Below are 26,468 nucleotides of genomic sequence, written 5' to 3' on the forward strand. Positions count from 1 at the left end.
GTTGGATTGTATATAGAGAATTGCGATGAAGGGATGAGCAAACTCGTCCAATAAACCTGCCGATTGTTCCCCAACGGTCAATATAGCCAATTCATTGTTCCCGAGACCTGGAAAACGTAATGTACTCGACAACCACTTTATAACAGCTACAAAAAAAAAGAAATATCTTATATTTTACACAAATATTTTGCAGAAATCGAAAAAACAATTTTTTGCCCTCTTCAAAAAAAAAAAAAGAAATTGATTCCTCTTTTTGAAATCTTTTAATTTCATATAAAACCAATTATACACGATGCTCTTAAAAATTAATTGAGAAATTTAGTTCCATGTCAATGGAAAAGCAGACGCGATTTAAACTGTACGTGATTCTGTGGACTATGCAATTGTCGCTTTTGATCTTCCACATCGTCAGTAATTATCAGACGTTTGCAAATCATCGTTTCATACTCCTTCTCTTCAAAAGCTATATATATATAGATGTACGCGGATGAAATAATCCATCTCTCTGCGCGAGATTTCACAAAATTTCTAGGGTCGCGTTGCAAGGAGATAAGGCGTTGCCATCATTGATGCGGTAAGGGTGAACGCTGCCGCTCCAGGGTCTAGGAAGCTTTGAGGCGTACCGTGCAAATAATTCAGAGTCGATGCTCTTCAAAAGTTATGGTGAATAAGGGCCAAGAGAGAGAGAGAGAGAGAGAGGAAGAGAGCGAAGGAAACAGAAACGTCTCTCTCCTTTTCTCATCAACGCCAGAGGGAGAGTAATTCGTGACTGAAGCTAGAAATGGATCTTATGATTGAATGCCAAATTCGATATACAAAATAATTTGCTAATAATTCCACGAAATTTATCATTTAATGAAAAAAGAGAAAAATTATAAAACAAACAAAATTGAAAAAGATAATTTACTAATAACTTTCAATTTGGAGTTGTGAAATAAATAGAATTGAAAAGACGAGTCAGTTGATGATATGTCGAATTAATTTTGAGTTTTTAAGTCCGAAACTGATTCCAGAAAATTTCATGTCTCATAATATTTCATGATCTTATTTGTCATGAAAAATTTTGATGATTTGTCGAAGTACTTTGAGTTTCTAAGTCCGAAACTGATTCCAGAAAATTTCACGTCTTATAATATTTCATGATCTTTTTTGACATGATAAATTTTGATGATTTGTTGATTTACTCTTGAGTTTTTAAGTCCGAAACTGATTCCAGAAAATTTCATGCCTCATTTACCCTGATAAATTTTGTTTATCCTAAAAAAATTTAATAAACGAAACTTACCTAAAACGTCAGCATACGAACATCTTCGACCGACTTGGACGACCATCGTTGATCACTATTTCTGCTTCCTCTTCTTTCAACTTCTTGCATTTTACCTATTTCTTGTCGCGTGTCCTAATAAGTTAGGAATTTATTACTCAAACTTTTTTAACGTTACATTTTATTCAGTAGGGAAAAAAATGTATTTTTATGAATCGCTTATTTTATATTCGCCCTAGGCGTCATTTCATCTAAAGCCAAGAGACCCAGCAGTGGAAACTAAGAAATGGTATATGTAGCGGGAAATAGGAAAAGTTACGTAATTTACCCTGCTGTGTCATTTAATCGGACCTTTGCTTAAACTCAGTCTACAATTTACTATTCCGATTAGTAAATGTAACTACTTTAATTGGTACACGTATCTCCTCTCTCTTTCATATTCGTGCATGTTTTTCATCGTTTAATTTTTACAATTACAATTTCCCTTCAAAAGTAATATTCAAAACAGAAATTATACACAAAAACTTATTTTACCTACACTCCGCTGTCAGCAAAAAATTGGAACACACTAATATATTTATCGGTAAACATCAGTTATTAACTTTTTTTTGTGATGAAAAAAATTAATTGTCCGAGTTTTGAAACTTTAATTGACTCGAAAGTTCCGATTTCTCTCTCTCTCTTTCTCTGTTGGGTGTTTGCTTTCGTGAATGAAAGAGAGCATTTCGTCCACGTTGCGTTGGTGATGAGAGGGAGAGTTTTGAAATCGCCAAATTCACTTCTAAATGAAATTGGCACAGAGTGAGGTGGGCAAACCTAATTGCAGAGATATAACTGGATCAAGGGTGGAGGAGATAAAACGCTGCGTGAAAAGTTTGCACACCCTCTAGGCGGCTATGAAGGTTCGAAAACTGGGCTAGAGACTGGGTCGAGTTTTGCATGGCAAGAGAGAGGTTCCCGCGCACATTACCTAATGGGAATAAGCTCGACTATTGGTTAAATTTTCTCAGTTTACATTCAAAAGTTTATATAGTTATTTGGTATACTCATTTTGTGGGGTGTTCTATCTCAAATAAGGAAAAACAATATTCTCCTATATATACGATCATCAAGAATAATAATATTCAAAAAAAAAAGCTATAATATTTCATAATATGATATATAACAAAATGAAAAACTAATTTTTATGAAGAAATAATAATTTTTCTCATGTTTATACTTTTACTTTGTATGTTTCTCATATAATTGTTGCACACATATTACCTTTATATAAAAAATTTCTCATTTCCTCTTCACAGAGAAAAGTTGATGCATAATCTTCTATTATATAACAAAAAAAAAATATTTTCTACTTTTAATCTTTACAAAAAAAAAAAAATTTCTTAATCATACAAAGTTTTGGGTAAATTTTCACAAATATCTTTTTCTTTTTTGCTGTGAAATTAAAAAGCTTTTAATTAATTTAATAAAACGGTATAAAATCTACCCTGGAAACATTTTAATATTATCCTGCTCTCTCTCTCGCAACTCATTAAAAATCTTAATTAATGAATTCTTGATTAGCGAGTTCTTGAAAAATTAACGATCAAAGAAAATGATTTATTCTCGTTTAACAACCACTTGGTGGAGATTTTAGATGATTTAAAATAAGTGCACCAAATAATTAAGCTACTACTGTATATGAGATTCTCAGAAATTATTCATTCTTGAAAAATCATTTTATAAAAAAAAAGAAAAACTTTCCTGGAAGACTATGAGAAAAGTAATCTAAAGCATTTTAGAGAGAGAAAGATAGTTTACAATTATCGTCTATTTCTAAAGTTTCAGAAGCTTCAAAGCAAAAAAAAAGGAAAGAAAGAAAGGTTCATGAAAGAATGCAGAGATCGAATCTTTTAAAAAGAATTTCAACAATTTTCTTGTTTAAAGGTCGCGCGGCGAAAAGAAAAGCAGAAATTGGAAGTAAAGTCCACAGTCATCTATATATATTGAGATAGGTGCGGTATCTAGCAAAAGAAGTGGATTACCACTTTCTTGCAATTTAGAAATTGGAACTTGGTTTTCTCTTTCTATTTTTTTTCTTCTTCTTCTTCTTTTTCTCTCGATGAAGACAAGAGGGGCCATTCCTTTTTGGAGAAGATTGTCAACGGAATTTTTTTTCTTTTTTTGAAATTAGGTCTGAGGATCGTAAAACTATTGGAGTGCAGATGTGACGATAACGTTGTCCTAGATAAATCCGAGAGAGCCGGAAGGCAACTCGGTCAGGGTACTATCAATGCATTCGAGGTATATATATATATAGTTTTCTCGACATTCTCCAGCATCCATTTTGCTGTTCTATTCCATTTTTCGACAAAGTGGCATTCCGTTCCATTTGGAATGATTCCCCCTGAAAGAACTCCCTGGATAGTGTTAACGACCGTTAAAATCAATCAAAATTTTGGGTTCGAGGATTAGACTAGAAACAATGCAGAATTTCACATTAATTATCTAATTCCAGGAAAATTTTTAGGAAGCATTTACTTTTTTGGTTTTTCTGCTAGAAACTAAAACGAATTTCCGATTTAATCTCCAGGCAGCTTTCCAAGGAATCTTTCCAATAGAAATTTATCGTGATCTCATCAAATAATGCCAAAAAGTAAATACTGATACTCGAATTTCGTAAGTACCTGTTTTCCAATGAGAAAACTGCTAATCAATAGAAGCATCAGTTTGATTAGCATAGTCGTTTGCACACTGCAAGCCTTTGCAATTTAACATAATAGTAAAAACACAATATGCTTGAAATAGAATTTATCACTTAAGTCAATTGGTGGGTATATTTCCCTCGATCGTAAACGATTTTCGCATTAAGCCAATGAATTTTTAATTTAATTAAATCTGTTGTTTAAATCAGTTTCGGTTCGAAAGAAAAGAGAGCGAGAAATTCGTCTTTGGAAACAGAATATGAACAAGTAGGATTTTCAGATTAGGGGAAAAAGGGGATGGAAAGTATTGAAAGTACAAATCAAGAATACTTGAAAAATTCCCTTGTAGAGCTCTCTGGAGATTCCGTTCAAATTCCCTTTCAGCTTTCCTCGATAAATCGATGGAAAATTATCCTATTTTTGTCGGAATACTTTCCGATGGAATTTTGTTTCTTTTTCCGCTAGAAGCTCATGAAATCTTAGGAATGTATGTTAATAGAATAATGTATAATTACTGTAAAGCAAAAGGAAGACTTATCTGCTGGATAATTATCGAAGTTTCTCGGACCTCTAGTACAAGTAAACTAATAAATAGAAATTTAAAATAAATACAATTTTAATGAACAATTAGTTGAGGATATGTCAAATTATTCTTAGTTTCTAAGTCCGAAACTGATTTCAGAAAATTTTTATTCGCGGACCACTGATATAAATAAACTAATAAGTAGATATTTAAAAATTAAAAAATAAATATAATTTTAACCCCTTCACTGTTATTGACCTCTATAGAGGCATAAAAATATCGTGCCACCAGTTTGTATGACCGCTATAGTAGCATCTAGAAAAAAATAAGTAGACACAGTACAATAAACTTGTCAATGGGTATTCTTAGGTATGGTAACATCAAGTTTTTTTTAAAAAAATTTTTTTTACCACTTACGGGGCACGGAAGCTTTATTTCTGCTACACAGCGAAGGGGTTAATGAACAGTTGATGATATGTCAAATTATTCTGAGTTTCTAAGTCCGAAACTGATTTCAGAAAATTTTTTTTATTTTAATTTATTTTTCCCCTCAGCAAAACAGAGAAACATATCAAAAGTTCATTTTTAACGGAATTAAAATTTGATATAATAACGTATAAACATTTCTATGTGATATATAATATTCTAGCATAAAGTCATATGGATTAAAATCTAAATAACAGTCATATTGTGTTTCCCCAAACCGTGTATATACAAATAATAACTGTATTTAAAAGCAGTTTAAATATTATCCGCATTTGTGTTTTTCATATAAACGTATGTATAATAATATCTTAAATGGCTCTCAGTTTTCAAATGAGAGAAAATCCCATGTCATTTGACATGGCTTTATACACGTGTCGACGAGACACATTGCAACATAAATACCATATGATAACGAAAGCTTTGCCCGCTTGTGTATCCTGTACTCTCTCTCTCTCTCCATCTCTCTCTTTCTCTGTGTGTGCTATTGGTATGCTTCCCTGTTGTACTATTGTATCCGCTCGTTAATAATCTGGTATTATGAAATAACTGTTGCGCGAACATAGGAATAGATGTGGTTTTCATGTGTCTCTGGCTTTCGTTACTCGTATACTTCACCCAAAAACGATGACTCTGATCCCCATGATCACAATTAAACTCTATTGTCATCTCAATTGTTTGCAAATCATTCTCTGGATTATGTCTCTCTCGTACATTGGGGGTGGAACAATACACCTTTCGCAGAACAATACTTCTGATCGTGTTTTTTAAATTTAATTCAAACAACATGGATATTATATATAAATGCATGATTTTACTATTTAGAGTTATTGAAATTATTCGGTATAATAAACTATATTCTTCATTGTTAACCTAGGTTGTAAATTTTATTACTATTATTTTAGGAGAATTGCTATTCTAAATAGAACCGTTAGATCCAAATACTTTGTTTTTTTTTGAATTACCAAAAACGGTTTAAATAATAATTCATAGTCAATTTTTTAAATATGTTTTTTTGTTATTGTCATTAGTTTTCGACTTTGCCCTCTCATGAAATTCACATAACTAAACTTGTTCGTTGAACGCTTAAATTACGGTAATTGGAGTTGAAAAGTAAATTTTGATATTACTGTATATATATATATACGGAGTGCTTTAAGTGAGTGTGTTTTATCAAAGGAACTTTGTAAATAAATAAATAGTGCAAGATTATAAGCGAGTAATTTATTAATTGTATATCGTAGTTGCGAAAGCAGATTAAGCAAGTGTATAAAGTCCCACTAGTCACAGCGACTTCTCTGCTTGAAATTCAGTAGTGAGTAACTATGTAGCCAGGCCGGGAGATTTAAAGGGATTAAGCCAACTCTAGAATCTCCAAGGAACATATCCGAATATCCTCTACGGGTTCTCGTTTCTTTTTTACCCTCCCTCCATCCCCTTCTTCAAAGCCATGATGAATTTCAAACGCGATTTTCTAAAATACATTCATGGATTTTGCTAAGAAAAAAAATAACACTCTTTAAGACGTATACAAATATAACAAATTAGGTCAAATTGTGCCAATTGATTTGCGCGTTATAAAAAAAGTAGTAAGTATTAAAAATGGATCCTTATTAAATATTGATTTTATAAATTCAGTCTATTTATATGTCAACGAAATTTATTTTTACAATTCGTTTTAATAATTCCCGCACGCTATGACTAAAAATGAACTTATAAAGCATTCAGTTTAATTCTCAACATTTGGAGTTCACATATTGTGTGAACGCGGATGTGAGTACAATTTTTTTTCACACCGATTAAAATTAAATATTTAAACACCACGTGAAATGAGATTCGGTAAATTACAGAATACTTGGAGGGAGAAAAGGTAGTATGAGAATTTCTGGAATGAACAGAAGGGAAGGGTGAGAGAGGGTCAGAAAGCTATATATGCTCGAGATAGTGTAACATACGAATGTGGCAGATCTCAGAACAAGTTACGAGCGTCTTGCTATAAATCTAGGCTTTGTTACTGTTTGCGGTTTTGCGCGAAGGTAAGGCCAAACTACTCAGCTATAGGAAGCTAGGAACCAACTATGGTTTGTCTTGGTCCGTCTACATATATCAAGGTCGTACAAACCGGTGAATTTATACCCTATATGCCAACAGTCATTGGTTATCCACAAAACCGCCATCGTTGGGTGTGGGCTCATCAAACATTTCAACCAACGAGAAAACCGCTTTTCAACGATTCATGTTAGTCCCGTGTTTATATACCTATAGATATATGTATGTATTCTTTTTTCCAATTTAAAAAAAAATACAGGTGGTTTATACTCTCCTTCTCCTCTTTTTTCATTCTCTTGTGTTATAAATAGTCGACAAAAATTTTTAATGGAGAAAATGTCACGAGATCGTTTTTCTCGTTTTTACGTCACACGCTCTCTCGTTGTCGGCCTCTTTTTCGCGACCAAAAAAAAACGACCTAAACAATGTTCATCTGACATTTTGCTCTTGGTTTTATTAAAAAAGTCGAAAAATTCACATCATTGGTAGCACGTATTTTGTGGCCAAAAATTATTGGAAAACGGAATTAGTTCCGAACGGTGAATTGTTGCCAGCGAATAACTACTGTTTCCGGTAATATAGAAATTTATCGAGAGCCAATGGAAATATACTATTTTGGTGGAATGAAATCAATTTATTGATGAATAAATTGTATTTTAATGATGTATATATATTTAGATAGTCAAAGAGAAACAATTTAAGAATTTCGGAAATTTAAAATTATATAATTTTTCTAAAAATATAGAAAAGGAAAAATAGAAATAAATTTATGAGGAATATATTTTCGGAAAGATATAAAGATGTAACAAGATATTTAGTCAATATATATCGTGTCGAATAAATATATTTTCTTTGACAAAAAAAAATCCCCGAATGTTTCTGTATATATATTTATTTATGAAGAGGGGAAATCCCGAAAATCGATCAACGCAATGGAAGATTACGTGCTTTTTACATTTACCAGTGGATGGTATCAGAATTTTCGAGTTCTTAGAGTATCCTTTTAGATATCCTTTTACTGTGAATCGAATCCATCTATCAAGTCCAGTCGACGCGATTGGTACTTAGGGATGGTTTGTAGCCCAGCTTAGAACAAGATACCTTGATTGAATAGCAGTTGATGTACGAGCACTGTCACGTTAAAAAAAAGCCTATTCAAACTTTCAATGTTGGAAAAAAATTCAAGATAAATAACAAATAACAAAGCAATCACCTTCAAATTAAGGTATTTTCATATTTTTCACTTCACAATTCTAAATTCTAATTCTACTTTTTATTCTTCACGATAAAAAATTAAAATTAAAAAGTATGAAGTCCGAAACTGATTCCAGAAAATTTCATGCTATGTCGAAGTACTTTGAGTTTCTAAGTCCGAAACTGATTGCAGAAACTTTCATGCAAGATTTCATGATTTTATTTGTCATGATAAATTTTGATGATGATATGTCGAATTAAGTTTATAAGTCCGAAACCGATTGCAGAAAATTTCATGATCTTATTTGTCATGACAAAATTTTGTTTATCCTAAGAAATTGTAAATAGACATTTTCAACAAACTATAACAGAGAAACTGTTATTGAAAATGTCGTCAATATTGAACAAGAAAGTGTCTACTAAATTGTAGAGATTATACATCCTTCTTGGATAGTGACAACGTCTAGGAGAACAAAAGGAGATCACATTTCATCACTAACGTACATTTATCAGCGTACCAAAACCTGCCATTCAATGGTGGGTTCGTAGATAACGAACCACCTCTTCATATACTCCCATGGTGAGAATGTGCATCATGTTTCTAACGTGTGACCGTGCATTATATTCCTTCCTTATGAACATAGGGAGAGAATATGCACCTCTCTTGACGTTCAACGCGAGATGGTACATACGTCATTGTCCAACCAACAGCTCTACGGTAGTAATTGTCATTTGATCCCAGCTCACCCATATATACACGTTGCCTCTGGTCGCTCATCTTCCTACGAGACATCCATCATTTACAGACAATTGCCTACAACTACGTAGGGTCGTCGTGTCTCTAATTCCAATGAGATACTCCTCAAATTGTGGATGATTTAACTAATTCACCTAGAAGAAGGAAAATAAATAAAGTCAAAAATAATAGAATAATATAGAAATGAATTTTTTCAGATATTTGGTATCATCTCTAATTGGCAGAATTTGAATCATAAATTTCGAAACCAATTCTTATGTATAATGAAACAGATTTACGTTTCACGGTTTTATTTAAAATTATAAATAATTAGATAAAAATTAAATATCAAGGGAATCAAAATGCTTTTGACAAACGACAAATTGATTATAATTTTTTTTTCTGTTCATGATTGAGGGTCAAAGGCAGTTTCTATTTGTAAGCTTAAAGCCCAGTGTTGGTGAATCGCAAGACAGCTGATTACCTGATTTAGTAGATGGCAGTTTAGATTAGTGATTTCTGTCTCTCGCAGGTAATTAGTATTGCATTGGCCTCCGGTGGCTCAACTCCGTGATGGGTAATGACGGTTTCAAGGATCCTGTGGCCAGAATTGCATCGAACATGACTACCTAATCACAAAACGGACAAGTCCAATATCTCTGACTGAAATGTTGACATACCGCAACACAGAAATTCTGCGATTAAATGAGAGTAATTAGTGAAACAGCCCTTAAAGTAGGTCACCTACCGAAATGACATAGATGAACATTGCAGCTGCTTTCCTTCTAGTCCTTGTTGCTTGTAACTCAGTGCAAAGCAAACATATAACAGTGTTGAGTTTAGGCGAAATCACGCTCGGGGGCGTATACGGAATGACAGTGTACTTTTATGTTTTTTAAAATAATTTTTGTCTCACAGATATTAATAATTCTGAAACGTAAACCTGTCTCATGAGACACATTAGAAATTTTCTGTAATCGGTTGCGGACTTTTTTTTGTTTTTAAAATTTTTCTCACTTTTTTAAAAACGTATTAATTAAAGTTATAAAAAATAATTTTTGATAAGAGACATTATATGAGAAGTAAAAATTGTGAAAAGTTACTTAATCGACAGTCTGTAAACACTGCAAGTACGTTTTTTGATATTCTCTCTCTTTTTTGAACAAATCCTTCGAACCAATTTTAAGTATAATAGTTTCCTTTCTCTCCGCAACCATTTATTCTTCAATATTTTTCTGAGAATCATCCATTAAAGCTGCGCAACCTACGTCAATATTAGTTTCTCAATTTGTGCTGATCCTTGAGAAAATCCGCCTCCAGCTGTGAGTGACTAAAAAGAATGAAAAGAACAAAAAACGAATTATTTTTTAAAAGTGGCGTTTATAATTTTTAAATTAATTATTATTTTTATTAAATTTACGTGAAACTTTAATAAATTTTTACCTGTATGGGGGTTAGAAAATATCAAAACTTTTAATTCAATTAAATTAAAATTTAAAAAAATATTGGTGATTGAAATTTAGAATTTTTCATTGATTTTTTTTATATTTAAATTTTTTGTTTATTACTGTTGTACAAGACAATAATTTACTAAAGTTGCAGGTCAATTTAATAATTTGTAATTTTTGAAAGGGGATTTTTAACGAAGTGTCCTTTACGAGAATGAGAAGAGATTAGTAGGCAATGAGGTAAAAGGGGGAAATAGCATGCAGCAAAACTACATCTTTATAAATAATTTCCTCTCACACATTTTATATTCCATTTCGCGCGGTCGCACTCATTCGCAATATGAGGAGGCGTTGTGCCGCATTTTCGACGTTGACGCGCTCTGCGTGTCCGTAGAAAATAACATGGTCCAGGCTGTTCCGTTCGCAACATATTGCGGACCCATTACGAGCGGGAAGCTGCAGCTCGTAAACTTTATGTCGCATCGTACTCGGGCAAACACGCTCAAAATGCATGGCAGTCTATATATATATATATATACAAATATACATACATATACATTCTTTGCAGGGAGAATCGAAGTGCATCTCGCGCTAGCTCGATTCATTGCACGTCAATACAAATACATCAGAGGGCAAAAGACGGGAGAACGAGGAAAATGTACTTACGAGAGAGGAAGTTACCTTTAACCAAAATCATATCCAAGTAGCGAAAGGAAATGATGAAAGGAAATTTTATATTAGAAATATATAAACCCTTAAAAATGATAGAAATAACTTTTACCACTTTATGAAAAATGTCAAAAATCACTTCCTACTTTTTATTTTACAAATTTTAATTTCTATTTTTTGTTTTCTAGATTCTAATCTCTATTTTCCAAAGAGGAACGATCACGAAAGTAACATATGTGCCAGGAGGGATAAGCCATAAAAAAAAATTTTCTGGAATCGATTTCGGACTTAATCACTAAAAATAATTTGGTATTTCATCGAATATTTTTACGAATCTTATATAAAAGCCAACTAAGATTAAATTTAGATGCAAGATATATAAAAATTAATTAAAAATAATTTTTTCAAAATATTTAACATTAACTAGTAAAGCAATTTTTTAAGCATTATTTTTAATTTTTTTGTATCAAACTATTCTAAACGCATTTTTCTCACATATATATATACACCTTGGGGGAATGAATTCTTTTTTTTTTTTTTGAAGTCAAGAGTGAGAAAAATGGGGGAAAAAATAGAGGCACAACTTATTGCACTTTTCAAAGAGTAGGTATAGCATCTATATATCGAACATTTTATATCTCACCGGGGACCACGTTCATCCATATCGAAATTGAAGGAGTTGCAAGCTACAAGCTAGTTGAATTTGTATGACCTCTCGGGGTCAGAGGCACACTGTCATGATACGTCATTTACAAGCAATTACATTTAGTGCTCGCATTGCATGAGCATTGAGCACACTACTTATCTGTTGGATGTTCAATCCATATATATAGTACAACCATTATCAATCTAATAGCCATATCGCGACTAAACAGCCCACTGCATTATACTCTTGAATCCATGACTATTCTAGTACATTTTGCCATTAGATTTAGACTATAATGTAGATTTAGCATAGTTCTCACAAAATGTATTTTGAGATATACTGGCAAAAAAATTATTTTAAAAATAAATAAATGATGCTTAAGCGCTACGAGGTGGTTTGGCAACAATTAATTTGGTGATAGGTTTTTAAAAATTTTTGTTAAACAAATATTTTACTAAAGCATAACAATTATTTCTTCAAAATATTACCAAATTAAATTCCAATTTTCTAACAATATAATTTGTCCCCCCGTATTCAATTAATTTTATGGTTTTATTGGACGTTTTAGTATACGATAAGAAATCGATTTTCCAAGTCAAGCGTGTCGGAGTAAATACGAGTGTTTGCACTATTCGAGACTATTAAGAAATTAGTTTGGTCAGCATCGTGTGGCTTGTACGTCATAGAAATAGGTGCGTGCTCACACTATTTACTTTTCTAAAGAAGATCGATGCGATCCATATGTTACCTGTCGCCTATATATATACATACCTCTATTCGATATGTTTGTCGATTAATTTCATTTTCAGTCACTTTTTTTCACATTCACTCTCAAAGTGAGAAAATCTCGACGTTTCTTCCAGTAACTCGAAATTAATTCGACTCTGTCAATTTACTCATCCCTGTATATGAATGAGCAAGTGCTTTTACTTCATTAATAAGTTTGTGTGCACCCAATTTCTATACCCACTCCATTTATTCGATTTTAATTACATTAAATTACATTTCGTTCCATTGCATCCCATTACATTGCAAATGGTATTCCATTACAATAAAATTCTTTTAACTTAATCATTTTCGATTAATTGTAATTTTTTAAATTCATATAAAAAAATTTTATTGAGAAAATAAATTACAATTTATTTTCTTTTTTAGTGAAAAAAAATTGTATGTAGTAGAAAAATCAATGTTTCTACTCAGACTTGTTAAGTACCTGCTGCTACTGCTTGTTCACTGGGCGCGCTTTACATCTGAAAGATATTCCAAGACGCGAACGCGAATAAACGAGATAATGGAAAACTTTCAATGACGCGTTTAAAACGCAACGTCCCATTGTTTTTAGGACGTTGTCGTCGCGTCGGTGCTGGCGACACCCTTAACTGTTAGGAGTACTTTCCCAGAGGCTTTTGTCTTTCGAGGACCTTAAGTGCCAGGGCTGATGCGCGACACGTTAACTTCAAAATACAAAAGCTTACAAGAAACAGGGTTAAGCATTGTTGCCGTTGACCTTTGCGCCCTTTATCACATGTGTGTATGTGTGTTGTCGACTTAAACATCCCGTCGCCTAACCTCTCCCAATGATCATCCACTTTCTTCCCTTGGAAGACAATTACTTAACATTCCTCATTGCAGTTCTTAGGATAGGCAAAATTTATTATGCCTAAGACCATGGAATCTTATAAGGCATGAAATTTTCTGGAATCAGTTTCGGGCTTAGAAACTGTAAGTAATTCGACAGAATAAAATTTTCTGGAATCAGTTTCGGACTTAGAAACTCAAAGTACTTCGACATAGCATGAAATTTTCTGGAATCAGTTTCGGACTTAGAAACTCAAAGTACTTCGGCAGAATAAAATTTTCTGGAATCAGTTTCGGACTTAGAAACTTAAAGTAATTTGACATATCATCAATCAATAAAAAAATGTACAATATCACATAATCTATTTACAGAATAATAAGCTCGGATTTTAAACAAATTCCAAAAAAACCCAAAACAATTGAGCAAAGCTGCGGGAAGCTCTCAATTTTGTTGTAAGTTTAATGACGTTGGACGCATTCAACGTAAAGTCTAATGGAGCGACCGGATAGGGTACACGCTAACTAATTCGGCGAATGGAAACTATATTAGTGGCAATGTGCTGGATTCCCTACATCCACTCGAAATCTCGCACGGATTTCATGTATGGCATATATGTATGTTTGTTTTGTATCGACAAATAGATACGCTAACTGGATTAACAGTTGTTTCGGCCTTTGAAAGCTAATTTGGTAAACCACCTTGGCATCAGGAATTCAAAACATGTTTACATAAATATCTACATTATGTAAAGACTTCATTTTATATTAATATTTAATATAATTTAGAAATTTTGTCGAAAAAAATATATATCACAGCTTTTTGAATAATTTTTTGCCTGCTTTCGAATTAGAACCAACTAACAGGTGAAAAGTTTCGTCTCTTCATTTATTTTGCATTTTTTTAATACACTTTGCCATTGCCAAGAAGCAATCTGCTTCAGGGCGCTAGGCGAATAAAATTTAACCCTCTGCTGCTGCTGCCCTCGCGCGCGCGTCTCCATTCCATCAACTTTTTTCTTTCGCACACTTCCTGCCTTCATTTTCTTCCCGTTTACGCCAACATAACCGTGACCGAGCAATTTTCTCACTTTGGTAAGCGCGCAAGCAAAGTTTCAATTACTATTTATTTTTTCAATGATTAAGCAAACCAGATTGGCAATTTTTCTCATTTTTTATGAGACTTGACTTGATTGCCCGTTGATGGAATTATTTACATTTTCAAATTGAAATAAGAACTATTGAATTTTTTTTTGAGAAGGGGTCATATAGCTAATTATTTTTTTATTATTTAAATTTATGTTCTCTCTTTTTTTTCTTCAGGCGAAAAATAATTGAAGGTATTTTAATCTTTGCAATTCACGTTACAAACGAGTTTTATTCGAATTTGCAAGAGAGATGAGGAAAAAATAGTTCTTGAAGATATCTAGAGAATTCAGATCAAGATTATTGAATAAGACAAATCACGTCGTGCGTACAATTTTCAGGAACCATTTCAATATGGCTGTAAAAAATTCAAGAGGTATAATCCTTCTCTTTTCACACATAAAATTACACTTTCTCCAATAAAACGCAAAAGGCGTATAGCTATAATTTTATGAATGTCATTATCGAAAAACATTTTGAATTATGAAAATGAAATGTTAATTATTTTTCACAAGATTTTATTTCTCACCCACAACATAGTACAAAATAATTCATTTGAATTTAAAAAAAGGGTTACAATATCCTTATTTACAAAATGGGTTTACTTTGAGAAAAAATAGATGCTAATTAATAGAGTTTTATTGGAATATATATGCTTGCTGCACAAAGGAATTCTTGATGAAAAATTCAATTCCGTTGGGAGAGGGAGAGTGGGTTGATGTCCCTTTGGAAAGTATTATTTCGAGTGGGAACAATAATTTTCTTTTGTTCTCATTGTGAAACACTTAAAAAATAATTAGTAGTGATATAAGTACACTAATTTGTCAGTGAAGAAGAATTTTACATGAAAATTCCTTTACGTTTTAAATTACAGAATACTCTCGACTCAGTGTGTATATATTAGTACAAGTATTTTTGTATTTTTCACACATATTTGAAAATGTATGTGTATGTGTGTTTGAATTTTCGTCGTAGAAAAAGCGAATATATATGTATATATGATTCTACATTGCTGGTCAGAAAGATATATCTACGAGGCAGTGAACTATGCATGAGACATAACCCTGTGTACTGCCCTTTACTTTCATTTCTCTCTCTCTCTCTTTCCAGGAAAACTTTCTCTCTTTTTCCTCCCTCCCCTATCTCTCTCTGTCTCTCTTGTTCTATACATTTCTCGTCTCTCGGTTTCTCTAACCATCCTTCTCTAAAGCTCCTGCAAGTCTCTAACCCACTAGATTCAACAACTTCACAATAGTCGACCCTCTTTCTCTTCTCTCTATTTATTTCTCTCTCTATCTTTCTCTACCTTCCCCCTCTTTTTGACTTTGTACCTCCCACCCTTTTACCTAAGAAGAGGGGAGGGGAACTTCCTGCCTCTGTTCTTCTTACTCATCCTCTTTCTCTCTATCCTTAATCCGCTCGCTACTAGCAGAATAAACTTTACTTTGTACGTAACTTTAAAATTGATGATCGCACTGGTACATAAGTATATCTGCAGTAAGGGAATGAGGCTACAGATTTATCGGCTAGAAACCTGTAGCTTGGAAGCTATGTATGTGTGCCTACTGCGCCATGTAATCACGATTAGTGCGTTACGTATGCGATCTAAATTTTCATCGAGCTAGAAAGAGTTTGTTTACGCGCGAGTGTAGCATAGTAGCAGCAGCAACTGAAATGTTTACAGCGTGCGCGCGCCGAACCAAAAAAAAGTATGCTCGGTGTGCGGAAACTTGGAAAAACTTACTTTATATTTTAACCCCGCCTGGATAAAAAAAAAGAGAGAGAGAGCTGTAAAAACAAAAATTCAACGCCGTGAACTTTAAAGAAATAATTTTTTTAGCTGTTTTGCAATCGAAGTTAAAAGAGAAATTCTGATATTGAGATCGATCATATAATTCTAAGATTTTCTAGTATTCAATGTTGTCGACTTAAACATCCCGTCGCCTAACCTATCCCAATGATCATCCACTTTCTTCCCTTGGCAGTCAATTACTAAACTCAACGTAATTCGACATAACATAAAATTTTCTGGAATCAGTTTCGGACTTAGAAAACTGAAATGTTAACAGCGTGCGCGAGCCGAATCAAAAAAGGATGCTCATTCTGCTGTAACTTGGTTATTCCTAATTAAAATTTTTTAATTATTCATGATCTAGTATGAAACATTTTTTTTCTTCAAAATTGCATCGTGAAAATTAAAAATTAATTAATTTTACTTAATTAATTAATAAGAATTAATTCTAATTGCTTTTCTAATCTGGTTATTCCTAATTAAAATTTTTTAATTATTTATGATTTAGCATGAAATTTTTTTTTCAAAATTCCATAGGGAAATTAGAAAATTGATTTGTTAAGTGTCGAAGCACGGCAAACAATTGTGTGTGAAAAATGAGTGCACATGTGCTTATGATGACTAATTTTCGGATACAAACATCAGTCGTTTTGATCAATCAGCTAAAACGAGATTTGTCAGTATCGGTGTGATTAACGAGTCGACGGTAATTATTTATGCATTTAGACAATATGCTCTCACATATAGTGCACAGGGTCAGAGTTTATATATTGATCTCAGTGGTTTTCTCCGGCGACAGATGACAAAGTGAACATGTGTCATTGTTAAAAGAATTTTAATGAATATTGAATATCTCTCACCTGAATTTAAAGAAAATAATGAGAATTAATAATTTTTAAATAAAGTCTTGATAGAACCAAACCTGATACAACGACTTGTCGAAATTATTCGATATTTATATAAACTTGAAACGAATAATAATAATTTGCAAGTCAAATTCAATAGACAGATTTCACCGACTGAATGATGCAAGATTGATGCGAATGAAAGAGAAAGAGGAGACGGAGCTTATTTATAAACACGCTCCGACAAGGAATAGAGCTTTCAACGTTGATGTTTTTTGAAGAGGAAAAATCTGCTGGAGCTTAAAGTTTGCTTTGGTGTGTTTCTCTCTCACCATATATATAGAGAGTGAGTTTGGTGTGCTGCGCTTGATACCTTTCTTATGCGGCTTAAACTCTATTTCATAGTTGAAGTGGAGTTTCAATACTATCCCAACGTTGAATACGTTGCTCTCTCTCTCTCTTCCTCAAAGGTTTGGTAACAACGTTAACTAGCTCACTTTACAAACTCATAAGGCAACACAAAATCATTTCACTAATACCATCTCTTCGGGAACACAATTCTGAGGAGAGAAAGAGAGAGAGGAAGAGAGAGAAACAGAGAGCACCTTGGAAGGAAGCCGAGAGTTCACTTGAAATATTATGAATCATTTCGTTGCTGCGTCTTGATGTATTCTCAACTGACATAAAAGCACTCGACAAGCGGCAATTTGGATTCGAGGCAAAGTGTGTGTATGCATAGTACGCATTTCGTTATAAATTCACTGAGAGACAACAACACCACTAGGTGCATCGTGGAGTCATAAACACCCAAGATTTGCAAGCTCGATTCAGTTATAAATGGTTATTAACCGTAACGAAGCAAGACTTGGAGATACTTTGGGGTATATTGGGAAAATGTTGGTATTATCTATCTATCCAATGGATACGGCTCACAGAGTTAGTTTCGGGAGTAAAGCGCCACTATTGACAAACATCTTCATTAGCTTGTATTGCCCCACAGACACATACGCAGTGTGTATGAACTGCCTACTGCGCTCTCTATATAACCACGATTGTAAACTGTATAGATCGTCCTCTATACGCTCGGATACATCTGCTATTGTGGATACAGACAGTGATTTGCCTTGGATCGTTGCTTGATGTGAGACACGTGTGGGTCATGTCGACCGAGATATATCATACAAACGATTTACTTGCCTCTGTCTCTAACACATACACAAACACACACACTAAATTCCTTTTATTAATAAATATTAAATTTTCTCTTTTAATTTCTCTCCAACCATTATATAGAAACTTTTTCAAGAGACTTGAAAGTTTCTTGCGATGAGGGATTCATAAATAACGAGAGGGTGATATAGAAGATTTTAAAATGACGTGAATATTTTAAGAAGTCGTCTATACGATGTTTGACCTGAACTTGAGCGCGAAAGAGAGCCCAGAGTAATTAATCGGATAATGTTTGAAAGAAGTTTTCAACCCATCCCCTACCAAAAAAAGTTTAAGTTTTAAAAGGTAAATATTTTCAAGTTTACTTATACGTGGCGACTAAGTTGAAATTTACAATTTAATTTGTTTTTTCTTTTTAGGAAAACTTGACTAAAAGATTGATTATGTATAACTATTCACATTAAAAAATTTTCCTTTTTTTAGATTATAAGTAGAACTGACTTCTAGAAAGAGAAATTCTGATATTGAGAACGATCTGGTAATTCTCAGAATTTCTAGTATTCAATGTTGTCGACTTAAACATCTCGTCGCCTAACCTTACCCAATGATCATCCACTTTCTTCCCTTGGCAGTCAATTACTAAACATTCCTCATTGCAGTTCTTAGAATAAGCAAAATTTATCATGACTAAGATCATGAAATCTTATAAGGCATGAAATTTTCTGGAATCAGTTTCGGACTTAGAAACTCAAACTAATTCGACATAACATAAAATTTTCTGGAATCAGTTTCGGACTTAGAAAAAATATTTTTAGGTGAATTTCTGATTCGTCGAAACATTGTTAGGTTATTTTATTAAAAAATCTAAAGTATAATATTTTACTATTTGCAAATTCTAGTTTATATTTCCGTTTTGTCTTCTGATGGAAATCCTACTTCCTTCTGAAATCCATTTTCTTTTCTAGTGGAAATTCTGTTTTGCGTTATCATTGAGTGAACACCTCGAAACTATATAGATTCTCGCAAAAGTGAAAAACAATATCACGCGCTACATCTTTTATGACCGCGATCTTTGAAGATCTTTTCTGCAATTGCAACGGTATTACGTCGCAATTTCAAGACTGCCGTTTACGCCAGCACTCTTCCGTTCACGTCCTATTAAATTTACTGCAGGCAGAAACAAAGCTATGCCACTAGACACGATTAATCTCACGGAATGAGAAGAAAGAAAGCGAAAAAGCAAATCTTACAGCATCTTGTACTATTGCTTCCAACACCAAACGAAACGTAAAAAAACTATAGAATCAGAACATTAAAGAGATTTTAGGATTAGAGACATGTAATTCATAATTGTTAATTATAAATTTTTTATTTAAAACAACCACAATATGAATTTTTATAAAAGAAATGATATTTGTTCGTGAATTTGAAATTCATTTTCACGGGATGCGGTTTATTTGCATTAAATTTTGAAAATGACGTCATTTTATTTGACATGAGGTTTACCGCACATTATCTAAAAAGGGTTTTTCCAGAGCATGCCTCGCAAAATGTTACTCCTCTCTAATTGACGTTATACCGGAACCGTCATTGCGGTTTGTGTATGACAATCTCTGTCGCACAATTCCACCTGAATCAGTGATTCAACCCAATCATTTTCCACGCCGGCTAGCGTCACATGTATTAAGGCCTAGCGTTCACATTACCACTATCTGTGTGTATTCGCGCACAACAGAGTCACGCGGCCAATTGAGTGCAGTGCAATTATTTTGCGATACGTGGATTCGGGTAAATGTGGCAAACAATGTAAATTTGAGAGTGTTCACGCGAGTAACTGCTACCATTTTGCCCAAATGATAATATTAAAGAAATAAATTTTGATGAAAATTTTTCTCATTTTCAAAATAAAAATCTATATATAAAAAAATTTACATTAACTAAATAGTTGACTGACATTAATATATCTAATCTAGATGTTGTTATTGCTATCACAAAACTTTCTATTAAAATTCTTCAAGCTCAAGGGTTTCCCTCTCCTTTTTGGCATAATTATAGTAATATTGAAACTTTCAATAAACTTTAGCGTTATTAGTTGCAAACTAGAAATTCCCGAAACCACAGCCACTAAAATGGATTGTTAACCATGTTTTCCCAACTGACGTCAAGTTTGTATATATAATCGGGTTACAAAAGTAAAATTTCCCTAAGACAATTAAAAATTCATAATCTTTTCACTGAGTGTGTGTGTATTATAAAAATTTAATTTATTCAACAATAGAAGATGAAATTGAATTCACAAAATATAAATAAAAAAATATGTATTTTTATATATACTTAGAAAAATATATAATATAATGATATCCCAAAGGTGTGGGGGGATATATAACGTAGACCCTTATCCAGGGGCCATACAAATTGGATGACCTAACATCTGAATAATCGACGACGTTTTGTCAGACTGCAAGGGACTCCTGGGACTTCACTCTAACGAGGTGTCATCCCCTTAAAGCTGAACGCGTCGGTACATTATATCAAAACGGCGAATCTTACATTTGGCACGTACACGTGTGACAACAAAACTTTCCCCAGGATGGATGATCCTCTAACTTCAATGTTCTCGTGACCTATTCTTTCCACCCACTGCCAACGATAAATGAATGTCACATTCTTTAAATTTTTCATCCATTACATTTTGCCATAAATGTGTGTGAAAGTAGAAAAAGTATATAGATCTATATGGGTTCAAAAGAACCATTTTTCAAGATATTGTTGACGAATTTTTTTTTTTTAGATATAACTACAATCAAATCATGTTTTGATGAATAGTAGTAGCTCAGAAATTCACCCAAGAACATTTTTTAACTGTGATTATTATCTAATTATGTCTTAATGAATCATAGCTCAGAAATTCATCTATGAATTTTTTTTAACTGCAACTATAATCTTATTATGTCTTGAGACAAGGATCATTGACACACATTTAACCCCTTCAACGACCAAATCAAGAATGGTCGACTCACGCCACATATTAGACTGTAGGTTGTAAAACAAAAGAAATTGAAATTAAATACTGTTGACTGTAAATAATTTCTTATTTAAAAAAACTTACTTATTAATTTTAGTGTTTGCTGATGTTTGACAATATTTTTTGAAAAAGTTTTTTAAAAAAAAATATTTGAAAAATATTTTTACACCTATTGTGAGAAATTGAGTTATACATTTTCAAACTGTATTAAAACAAAACAAAAAAATAACAAATATTTGTAATAGCAGTATATTGGTTGAAATAATTTCAATTTTTTTTCTCTACTATTCGAACAGATGATGAATTTTTTACAAAAGCAAATATGTTTTCTCAATAACGTCTATATATATATATATATTCCATCTCTGCTATATTAATTTTTACAAATATTGAATAAAAATAAAATCAACGATAAAAAAAATGTCAACTGCAAAATTTTCTCTCTTTCAAATTCGGATTAATGTTCACAATATTTATTGTAATGAAAATTGCTAAACGAAAAAAAAAATTTTTTTTTCTCCTCCATTGAATAGAATATATAATGTATTTGCTTTGCCAGCAAAATGGTACTCGACAAATCCTTTTTCAATTAATTGATTTTCAATAAAGGTGTGTGAGCATTGTTTTTGGAAAATGTGATTTATTGAAGGAATAATTTTACAGCCTGTCCAGTTGCATTCAGATTTCCTGTCTATTATGTGTGTGGGTTTTTGCATTAAAATTATAAAGAAGCATTTTTATTAAAGATAATTTGTCATAGTTAAAAATATTTTTTATTTAATTTTAACACCCGTGAGCAGTGTCAATTTGTCATCTCTCTAGAATTTAATTAGGATAAATATGTTATTCATTAAATTGTCGAGTAAATTGTCGTTCAATGTCCACACTAAATTGTTTTGTTACTAAGGGATCATTCCCTTAACGCCTGTCTTTTGGAATAACGATTATTAGCATGGCAGATCCTGCTTTTGCGGTTATAATATACAATATATATATATATATATATATATGTGCCTTTCAGTCGCAAACAAAACTGTTGTCCTGTCATTGGATGAAGAGCAACGGTACACATAAACTGTCTCATGTGATGGCTGTATAATTCCTATATAACGCTCGTATGATCCATAAAATTACTAGTTATGAGCCGAGGCAGACCGAGGCGGATGGTATTATAAATTTTCCCCGATACCATATTCAACAATACAATCATCGTTAATATTAATAGATTCATGTTTAGTGACACTTAAAAAAAATTAACCCCATCAATTTTCCAAAACAAATGAGTCATTAAAATCACTCGACAATAAAAATTAATTCTTTTCATTATTGAAACGCGATCCTTTGAATTTTATATAAAAAATTTTTAAAAAATATTTTATCTTTTCTTACAAAAACGAAATTTCAATTTAAACAAGAGATTCGTCAACGTTTTGCAAGTGATTTTTTAGCGGCTTCATTTGATTTAACATTATCTCATTTAATTTTAGATAAAAAGTAGAAACTCATTTTGACGATTCTCACAATAACAAACCACTTTAATCCCGATTTCATTAGGATACCGCGCTGTTTCCACTTTCGAAAAGTTTCATAACTGAAAATTCAATGTCCGCCTAACCCTTAGAAAGAGTGGAATCGATCCTAGCATGAGATAAAACTTTGCAATGAAAGCTTTCTTAAAGTTTGCAATCAGAGTATGAGGGTGTGTGTGTGTGTGTGTGTGTGAGTGAAATTCAGGAGGGAAAAGCAGAAAATGGAAGTTGCATTTCCTAGCCTAGAAGGGATGCGAATTCGTCCCTTTTGCCTCATTCAACGATATTTTGGATGCCAAAAACCAAGCAATGAAAATTGCCAAATGAAAGTGGAAGTTACAAGCGATTTAGATATGTACAACAAAAACTTGGAGAATCGTTGAAACTTCTTTAAGTTGTCCCTCTAGCGACAGAACAATATTCGTGGGTGTAAGAAAAAAAAGAGTTGACGTACCCTTTTTTCTATATACAAAAAAGAAAGTTTTTAAAAAAATAAAAAATATACAAATTTTTCTTTTCTTCCATAATTAAATATATATAGTAACACATGTGACCACTAGTGGCGCTGCGATCGTGACTTGATCAGTTGATACAGTTTGTAACGTGAGTTAACCATTCTTGATTAATCCGTTGAAGGGGTTAAATGTGTGACAATGATTACATTATACAGTCAAAAATATTTATTGGTGAATTTCTGAGCTACTTTGATTCATCGAAACATTTTTAAGTTATTTTATTGAAAAATATAAAGTATATTTTTTTATTTACATTTTAGTAAATTTTTTTTAATTAACGTCTTATAATGCATGCTATTTAATTTTTAATTTACTTATTTTGTATTTCCAAATTTTTATAACTTTTTTAAATTCCTACTTTAAAACTGTTTTTCTATTTTCTAGTATATTTCTCCCCCAATTTCAATAACCATTTTTTTATTATATTTTTCTATTCCTTAAAGTTTTTATTGGTAAATTTCTGAGCTACTTTTATTCATCAAGTATTTTATTACAAAATAATATTCGGACAAAATAAATTTAATTTTTTTAAATACAAAATATATATATATATATATATATATATATATATGATAGTTAAAAAAATACGATTGTCTAACTTAAATTTATTTCTTTTTACAAAAAATATGAATAAATTAAATCGTAACCTGTGCTAAATGCAAAGCTGCAAATGACAGCAAAATAATAATTTTAATCCACACATATATGAATTACGTAATATTTTTTGGTTACGTAAAATTTATTTTTAAAAAATAAAAATCTTTTTTATATTCCGCTGAAATGTTTGATCGATGAGATAAAATTGTTGGGGTTTTTTTTTCTCACATATGTAGGTTAATAAATTTTCAAACACAAACGTTCGTGTAATATTGCAATTTCGAGAACTAAATTTTCTAATTAAATTCAAAATTACACGATACATTTGGCCATTTTAGAGATGGAGTGAGTGGTGAATGTGTATCAATACGAAAGCGCGCGATCCATGAAATCGGAAGACCGAGGAGATTGGCCAAGTTTTTAGTGTAGGGCAATCGTGCTACACGCTTCGATTACGTTTACCAATCTAACCGCGTCCAATTAGTCAGGCAGCACGCAAAGGCCCAATTATGGTCTCTTTGCTAGTTTGAATTTAGGGATGAAATGAAAAGAGGCACCCAACAGGTGCAGACTATTTGCCTTGCTTTTAGAGGACAATAGCTTTTAAAGTACTTTAAAAAAAAAATCTTTTTTCATTCATTTTATTGATGGCAGAAAAAAATATTATTATTCGCAGTTAATAATAATATTAAAATAATTGATGAAAATTAATTTAACAATTAAAATTTTCTTTTGTTTTTTAAGATTTTCTTATATTAAATTAAATTATTATTATAATTATTATTAATTAAAAAATTTTTTTTTATTGTTTTTTTATAGATTTTCTTCTTTCAGATCATTTGAAAAAGAGCGCCTTTTTGTACCAATGAGAGATTTACAGTAGTGCAAGCGCAGTTTCGATCAGTGACAGTCGTTGCCATCTTTGATGCGCAGACATTTTTCATGTGGCGTAGTTAGTCTTATCTTTATGTTCGTCAAGATAACAAGTGTAGTAGTGAAATTTGTAAATTTACAAAGTGGTGTAGTGGTAAATTTTTTACGAAAATCCAATCTTCACGGTACATAATTTTTTAAGTGACGGTAAACTGGTATTATTAATTGTTATTTATTCAAATTATGTTTTTCATAAACATTTTATTTTGATCATTTTATTTAATTTTTATGAACATTTGATTTTTATTAATTGCATTATTGTTTTAACATTTCATTGTCGTAGATTTCTATTGTTATAATAAATTATTGTAAACAATTGTAACACATTATAATATTGTTAAATTAATTTTATTAACATTTAATTATTATTAATTATAATACGTCTCTAAAATATTTATTACCTTATTTATGTTATTTAACTGTAAACATTATATTGTTAATAAATTTTTTAAGTTTTAAAATAATAATAATACAACAAAATAAAATATTAAATTAAATAATTATTTGAAATAATTATATACTTTATAACATTTGAAAAAAATTCACTCAGTATCAGTATTTGATGATTAGAGTGTGTTAGCGCATACAGTTTACACTGTAGGTGCTTGATGGAGTTGAAATTGACCCTATGTATTGAGTTTAAGTTGACTTTTGATTAATCTCTGCTTTGACCTTTGACTGACCTCGTCAAGTTCTGCCTTTGAATTGACTACCTCTAAATTATAAAATATTTAAAATTCTTTTAAAATTTATGAAATACAGTATGTTATAATACATTAATCTATTAGCTTTTTATATATAAAAAATTAAAAATGTTATTTACTCATAAAAATTTTTTATTTGTTTAATTACAATTTTTCTTGTTTTCTGTTACAGAACAATTGCTGATCATTCTACTTTAAATCATAATAGGTGAGTACATATTATGGAATATTTATAATATTGTAAAATAATTAAATATAATTCTAATAATACCTAATAATTTAGGAAATGTACAAAAAAAAGAAATAGTTTTATTTTAAAAATTTAAATCACTATAAAATTTACAAAAGTATCTTTAATGTAGGCCCAAATAAGTTCTAAGTAAAGTCGAATTAGATTCAATTTAAGGTCAAAGTAGGATCCACTATAGCTCAGAAATTCACCCAAGAACATTTTTTTAACTGTAACTAAAATCTAATTATGTTTGGAAAAATTATTATCATTATAGCGGCTCATAAATTCATCCAAAATTTTTTTTTAAAACTTTTAACTATAATTTAATTATCTCTTGATGAATCGTATTAGCTCAGAAATTCACCCAAGAATTTTTTTTAACTTTAACTATAATTTAATCATGTTCTGATAAAACATAGTAGCTCAGAAATTGATCTATAAAAATTCCACTATTAATCAAAGTAAGATAAATGTAAGATGTAAGTAGGATTATAGTAGGCCTAAAGTAGGATTTATGTAGACTGTTAGCGCTTTTTTCTTGATTTAATTTTTTTTTTAAACTAAATATCAGTATTATTTTTAGTATACTTTCTCATATGTATATTAGCTTGTTTCGAAGGTGTCCCTTTGTTATTTTAAACACATATTTGTAACTTTTGTCATAAAGAAGCGGAACACGCGATTGCACATGCCTTTTAGCTATGAAATA

At 31.6% G+C, this 26,468-nt stretch overlaps 1 protein-coding gene across 5 annotated transcripts in view; it reads left to right on the plus strand.

Moving 5' to 3' along the window:
* Positions 1–26,468, plus strand: part of LOC127280594 (teneurin-a) — a 481,913-nt gene that overhangs the window by 135,320 nt on the left and 320,125 nt on the right. For all 5 annotated transcript variants that reach the window (XM_051303681.1, XM_051303683.1, XM_051303684.1 and 2 more), the window contains exon 2: positions 25,700–25,735. The gene's annotated coding sequence lies outside the window, so the exon portion shown is untranslated. The remainder of the gene's footprint in view (positions 1–25,699; positions 25,736–26,468) is intronic.

This window comes from Leptopilina boulardi, unplaced genomic scaffold (genome assembly GCF_019393585.1).
Source record: "Leptopilina boulardi isolate dan_hultmark-lab unplaced genomic scaffold, ZJU_Lbou_2.1 LbouV2_248, whole genome shotgun sequence".
Lineage (NCBI taxonomy): Eukaryota > Metazoa > Arthropoda > Insecta > Hymenoptera > Figitidae > Leptopilina > Leptopilina boulardi.